The sequence below is a fragment of the Tachyglossus aculeatus genome, chromosome 21, assembly GCF_015852505.1.
Source record: "Tachyglossus aculeatus isolate mTacAcu1 chromosome 21, mTacAcu1.pri, whole genome shotgun sequence".
Taxonomy (NCBI): domain Eukaryota; kingdom Metazoa; phylum Chordata; class Mammalia; order Monotremata; family Tachyglossidae; genus Tachyglossus; species Tachyglossus aculeatus.
The window spans coordinates 70689286-70696053 of NC_052086.1; the positions used below are offsets into that span (position 1 = coordinate 70689286).

The 6768-nt window shown below is 46.6% G+C and overlaps 1 non-coding gene across 1 annotated transcript; it reads left to right on the top strand.

Moving 5' to 3' along the window:
• The first annotated feature begins 866 nt into the window (after positions 1-866).
• LOC119943076 lies at positions 867-1005 on the top strand. Its single transcript, XR_005455558.1, has one exon. It is a non-coding gene; the product is annotated as a small nucleolar RNA SNORA7 (small nucleolar RNA).
• Positions 1006-6768: the final 5763 nt, after the last annotated feature.

Here is a 6768-nt window from a genome sequence, read left to right on the forward strand (position 1 = left end):
CACAGTCTTCATCCCCATTTTACAGATGAGGGACCTGAGGCACAGAGAAGTTAAATGACTTGCCCAGAGTCACCCAGCTGACAATTGGCAGAGCCGGGATTTGAACCCATGACCTCTGACTCCAAAGCCTGTGCTCTTTCCACTGATCCACGCTTCTTCTCAAATGATGGTATTTGTTAGGCGCTTACTATGTGCAAAGAACTGTTCTAAGCGCTGGGGAGGATACAAGGTGACCAGGTTGTTCCACAGGGGGCTCACACTTTTAATCCCCATTTTACAGATGAGGTAACTGAGGCCCAGAGAAGTGAAGTGGCTTGCCCAAAGTCACACAGCTGACAGTTGGCGGAGCGGGGATTTGAACCTATGACCTCTGACTCCAAATAATAATAATAATGATGGCATTTATTAAGTGCTTACTATGTGCAAAGCACTGTTCTTAGCACCGGGGAGGTTACAAGGTGATCAGGTTGTCCCACGGGGGGCTCACAGTCTTAATCCTCATTTTACAGATGAGGGAACGGAGGCACAGAGAAGTGAAGTGACTTGCCCAGAGTCACCCAGCTGACAAGTGGTGGAGCGGGGATTAGAACCCATGACCTCTGACTCCAAAGCCCGGGCTCTTTCCACTGAGCCACGCTGCTTCTTCTGACAGACAATGACTCTCCCCCACTTCAAAGCCTTTTTGAAGGCCCATCTTCTCCAAGAGGCCTTCCCTGACTAAGCCCTCCTTTCCTCCTCTCCCACTCCCTTCTGCGTCACCCTGCTTTGCTCCCTTTATTCATCCCCCTTCCCAGACCCACAACACTTACGTACATATCTGTAATTTATTTATTTATATTAATATTTATATTGCCTTCCCTTCTAGAGCCCTACTCAGGACTGCAACTGGAGAGTTTCTAGTCCTCTACTAGCCTCAGCTACGGGAGGAAGAGTCGAGCAGAGGCCTACCCATTCCATTCCTAGCGTGGGCAGTGGCTGGCGAGTGGAAGACACTTTGCTACACGTCAAAATTCACCTGTGCTGGGCAGCAGCGTCACGGGAGAGAATCGAGGATGGAGACTCACGTTTCCCGTGGAAAAGGAGGCGGTGGTAAACCACCTCCGTGTTTTTGCCACAGCTGACAATTGGAAGAGCCGGGATTCGAACCCATGACCTCTGACTCCAAAGCCCGGGCTCTTTCCACTGAGCCACGCTGCTTCTCCACTGTTGTGAGTAAGAGGGGAGTGGCGAGCAGCAGAATTAGAGGGAAGTACTGGGGCCTAGTGGAAAGCGCACAGGCCTGAGAGTCAGAAGACCCGGGTTCTAAATCTGACTCCTCCACATACTAATCCTGGCTCCATCACTTGTCTGCTGTGTGACCCTGGGCAAGTCACTTCACTTCTCTGAGCCTCAGTTACCTCATCTGTAAAACGGGGATAAAGATTGTGAGCCCCATGTGGAACCGTCTCTATATGTTGCCAACTTGTACTTCCCAAGCGCTTAGTACAGTGCTCTGCACACAGTAAGCGCTCAATAAATACGACTGAATGAATGAATGAATGAATGAATGAACAGGGACTGTGTCCAACCTGATTACCTTGTATCCGCCTCAGTGTTTAGAACAGTGTCCTCTGAAGGCAGAAAGTGCTTAATAAATACTACTACTAATAATAGTGGTAGCAAGCTAGACGAGATTGAGGCAGTGAGCGAGGTAATAATAATAATAATAATAAAATAATGGCATTTATTAAGCGCTTACTATGTGCAAAGCACTGTTCTAAGCTCTGGGGAGTTTACAAGGTGATCAGGTTGTCCCACGGGGGGCTCACAGTCTTAATCCCCATTTTACAGATGAGGGAACTGAGGCACAGAGAAGTTAAGTGACCTTCCCAAAGTCACACAGCTGACAAGTGGTGGAGGCGGGATTTGAACCCATGACCTCTGACTCCAAAGCCCGGGCTCTTTCCACTGAGCCACACTGCTTCCCTGGTAGCGCTAGAGGAGCGAAGCGTGCAGACTGGGTTGTAGTAGGAAATCAGTGAGGTGAGGTAGGATAGGGTGAGTTGAGGGAGAGCGTTAAAACCGACGGGGAGGAGTTTCTGTTTGATCCCCATTTTACAGATGAGGTGACTGAGGCATAGCAAACGCAAGTGACTTGCCCAATATCACACAGCAGAAAAGTGGTAGAGAAGTCAGGGGTCATGGGTTCGAATCCCAGCTCCGCCACATGTCTGCTGTGTGACCTTGGGCAAGTCACTTAAATTCTCGGCGCCTCAGTTCCCTCATCTGTAAAATGGGGATGAAGACTGTGAGCCCCACGTGGGACAACCTGATCACCTTGTATCCCCCCAGTGCTTAGGACAGTGCTCTGCAGCATGGCTCAGTGGAAAGAGCACGGGCTTTGGAGTCAGAGGTCATGGGTTTGAATCCCGGCTCCGCCACATGTCTGCTGTGTGACCTTGGGCAAGTCACTTAACTTCTCTGAGCCTCAGTTACCTCATCCGTAAAATGGGGATTAAGACTGTGAACCCCACATGGGACAACCTGATCACTTTGTATCCCCCCCAGCGCTTAGAACAGTGCTTTGCACATAGTAAGCGCTTAACAAATACCACCATTATTATTATTATTATTATTATTATAGTAAGCACTTAATAAATGCCATTAAAAAAAAAGGGTCAGAACCCACGTCCTCTGACTCCTGGGCTTGGATTCTTACCACTAGACCCCGCGTCTTCTCATTCTTAGGCCTGTCTTCCGGTGAGAATGGGTTCTGCGTGTTTACCATGGAGGAGAGTAGTAATATTACAATAATAATTGTACTTGTTAAGCCCTTACTATGTACCAAACACTGTTCTACGTTCTGGGGTAGATACAAGTTAATTCCCAGACTGAGCCCCCTCTTTCTTCTCCTCCATCCACCCCCTCCCCATCCCCCCTGCCTCACCTCCTTCCCCTCCCCACAGCACCTGTATATATGCATATATGTTTGTGCATATTTATTACTCTATTTATTTTAATTGTACATATTTATTCTATTCATTTTATTTTGTTAATACGTTTTGTTTTGTTGCCTGTCTCCCCCTTCTCGACTGTGACCCCGCTGTTGGGTAGGGACCGTCTCTAGATGTTGCCAACTTGGCCTTCCCAAGCGCTTAGTACAGTGCTCTGCACACAGTCAGCGCTCAGTCAATACGATTGAATGAATGAATGAACGGTATTTGTTAAGCGCTTACTTAGAACAGTGCTTTGCACATAGTAAGGGCTTAATAAATTCCATCATTATCATTATTATTATTATTATTATTATTATTATTACTATGTACCAAGCACTGTTCTAAACGCAGTAAGGATCTTACAGTCGTTATTTTTGCTATGAGAAGATCAAATGGTATATGGGGAGGGAAGAGTCAATAGGTGAGATAATAATAATAATAATAATAATAATAATGGCATTTTGAGAGTCCTGGGTTAAAATCCTAGACCTGATTGAAGGCGCATCTTCTCCAAGAGGCCTACCCCGATTAAGGCTCCGTTCCCGCTTCTCCCCCTCCCTTCTGCATCACCATTGCCCTTGGATTTCCTCCCTTTAATTCACCCCTCCCTCAGCCCCCACAGCACATAACGGTAATTTATCTATTTATACGAATATCTGTCTCCCCCTCTAGACTTTAAACGCATTGAGAGCAGGGGACACATCTACCAACTCTGTTATACTGACTCTACCAAGTGCTTAGTACTCTGCACACAGTAAGCACTCAATAAATATGATTCCCTAACTGATTGCAGGGCAGAATAAACCCCTGAGGGGAGAGATCCCAGAGGGGAGGTGAATCAAGGACACAACTTTCTATATTCCTTTAGAATATAGGTGTGATGAGTGAGAACTGGGAAGGGAAAAGGACCCAGGGGGGTTAAAAAGAGGGAAGGAAGAAAGGCAAGATGGGGGTAGGGGAGGGAATAGGGAGAGTGGATTGAGGTCTGCTGTTTCTGCACTAGGTTTAATAAAGTTGCCAAATCAATCATATTTATTGAGCGCTTACTGTGTGCAGAGAGAGCACTGTACTAAGCGCTTGGGAAGTACAAGTTGGCAACATATAGAGACAGTTCCTCCGCCAAAGGCACTGTCTCTCTAAGCCTCGCAAACTGCTCTGATGATTGTTACCATGGTTATTCAAATCAATTCTCTTTACCTCCAAATTTCTACAATACTCTCTGTGGCACACAGAGAGGCAGACCACGGGCCAGAGCTCGGTTTCCACAGGAGGAGACATTCCACTTGCTGGCGACAGGCCCGAATGGGGGATCAGCGGGAGTGGGCTCCGCTTGCTAACGTGAGCCCCTCCCCTGTTCTACAACAAACTCCCCGGCAAATTCTTCTGCAGGGGGAGAAGGCTGGGAGTCAGGGGGACCTGATTTCTAATCCCTTTTCCTTCGATTGCCTCCTGCATGACCAAGTCATTTAACGTCTCCTTCTATTCTCCCTTGGAGAATTCATTCATTCCCGTGGCTTCAACTACCGTCTCCATGTGGATGATTCCCAAATCTACATCTCCACCCTGATCTCTCTCTTTTTCTGCTGTCTTGTGTTTCCTCCTGCCTTCAGGACATCTCTACTTGGATGTCTTGCCATCTCAAACTTAACATGTCCAAAATAATAATAATAATAATGGCATTTATTCAATGCTTACTATGTGCAAAGCACTGTTCTAAGTGCTGGGGAGGTTACAAGGTGATCAGGTTGTCCCACGGGGGGCTCACAGTCTTCATCCCCATTTTACAGATGAGGTAACTGAGGCATAGAGAAGTGAAGTGACTTGCCCAAAGTCACACAGCTGACAATTGGCAGAGTCGGGGTTTGAACCCATGACCTCTGACTCCAAAGCCCGGGCTCTTTCCATTGAGCCATGCTGCTTCTCCAAAGAGAACTGCTCATCTTCCTGCCCAAGGCCTGTCCTCCCCCAGACTTTCCTATCACTGTAGATAGCACCACCATCCTCCCTAGCCTCATAAGCCCACAATCTTGGCATTATCCTCAACTCATCTCTCTCATTGAACCCACATCTTCAATCTGTCCCCAAATCCTTTCTGTTCTTTCTTTACAACATCACTAAAATGCACCGTTTCCCCTCCATCCAAACTGCTACCACGTTAATCGAAGCAATTATCCTATCCCGCCTCGATTACTGCATCAGCCTCCTTGCTGAGCTTTCCAGTTGCCTGTCCCCACTCCAGTCCATACTTCATTCTGCTTCCCAGATCATTTTTCTACAAAAACATTCAGTCTGTGTTTTCCCACTTGGCAAGAACCTCCAGGGGTTGTCCATCCATCCACCTCCACATCAAACAGACACTCCTTACTGCTTCAGCTTGCCCCCTCCTACCTCACCTCTCTGATTTCTTATGAGAACCCAGCCTGCACGCTTTGCTTATTTACTTCTGTACTCACTGTACCACAATCTCCTCCCTCTCACCACCAACACCTCACCCACATTCCATCCCTTGCCAAAATTATAACTCACCCTCAATGACTGGGCAACTGAAATTTACGTGGTTGAAGACAAGTAAGGAAGGAAACATCCAAACATTTGTTCCTTATAAAATATCCCACAAGCAAAACCCCTGAAATCACAGTCAAATTCATTTAGAGACCTTTTAGAATGACTGTCCCATCATGAGATTGTTTTTGCAGCAGAAAAGAGCCCATCACTGGTGAATTAATCAATCGCTGGCATTCATTGAGCACTTATTGCACTTAGAGGAATACAGTAGAGTTGGTGGACACGATCCCTGCCCATGAGTTTATTCATTCAGTCGTATTTATTGAGCACTTACTGTGTGCAGGGCACTGTACTACAGTCTATAGGGGGAGATGGACATTAAAATAAATTTCAGATAGGGGATGGACTTAGTGCTGGGTGGGATGGATGGGGTGGGTGCCAAAGGATTTAGGGGATCTGGACCCAAGGTCGAAGGTGATTTGGAAAGGAGGGTGAGTACAGCGTTCTGTATATAGTAAGCACTCAATAAATACGATCGATGATGATGATGAGGGAGTAATAGGGTGGGGAGATAAGAGGTTAGTCAGGGAAGGCTTCCTGGAAGAGATATGATTTTAGGAGGGCTTTGAAGATGGGAGAACTGTTGTCTACGAAGTGGGAGGGAGCTCCAGTTAGGAGGGAGGGTGTGAGCGAGGAGTTGCCAAACACCAACCCAAAGAAGAAGGAAGGGCCAGTGACAGTCTCAGAAGCAAGAGTCCAAAGAAGGTCCTTTGGTCTTGAGAAACCTTTGGTCTGTTGGAAACTGATGGTCAGGGGTAATATATTTCATTATTTCATTAAAAAAAGCATAGCAAACCAATAATTAATTTGAGCTGAGCGCTCCATCTCAGGACGTAAGTATTCCCATTTCTCAAAATGACACTCAGGATATTTGGTAATGTCTCTATGAATACACTGAAACACTAGTAGATTTAACTGTTGTGGCCTATGATGAATCCAAAAAAAATTAAAATAAAGTAGCAGGGTGACGTCTCAGAGAAGACGACACAGAACCCAAATGAGTTGAGTTTATCTACAGTGACAGCTCTTCCAACTGGGTGCTATTTATGTATTGAAGAATCCTGAAGGACCACGCTCATAGGCAAGGAATACTATTTGGAGTCCCTCCAGCTGAAAACCCAGAAGACAAGTGTGGGGAGCACAGGGAAGAGAAGTTCTGCGGGGTGGGAGTCGGGCAAGGGAGGGAGATGGGGAATGTAGACTCCAGAAAGTCACGATGAATTTCTGC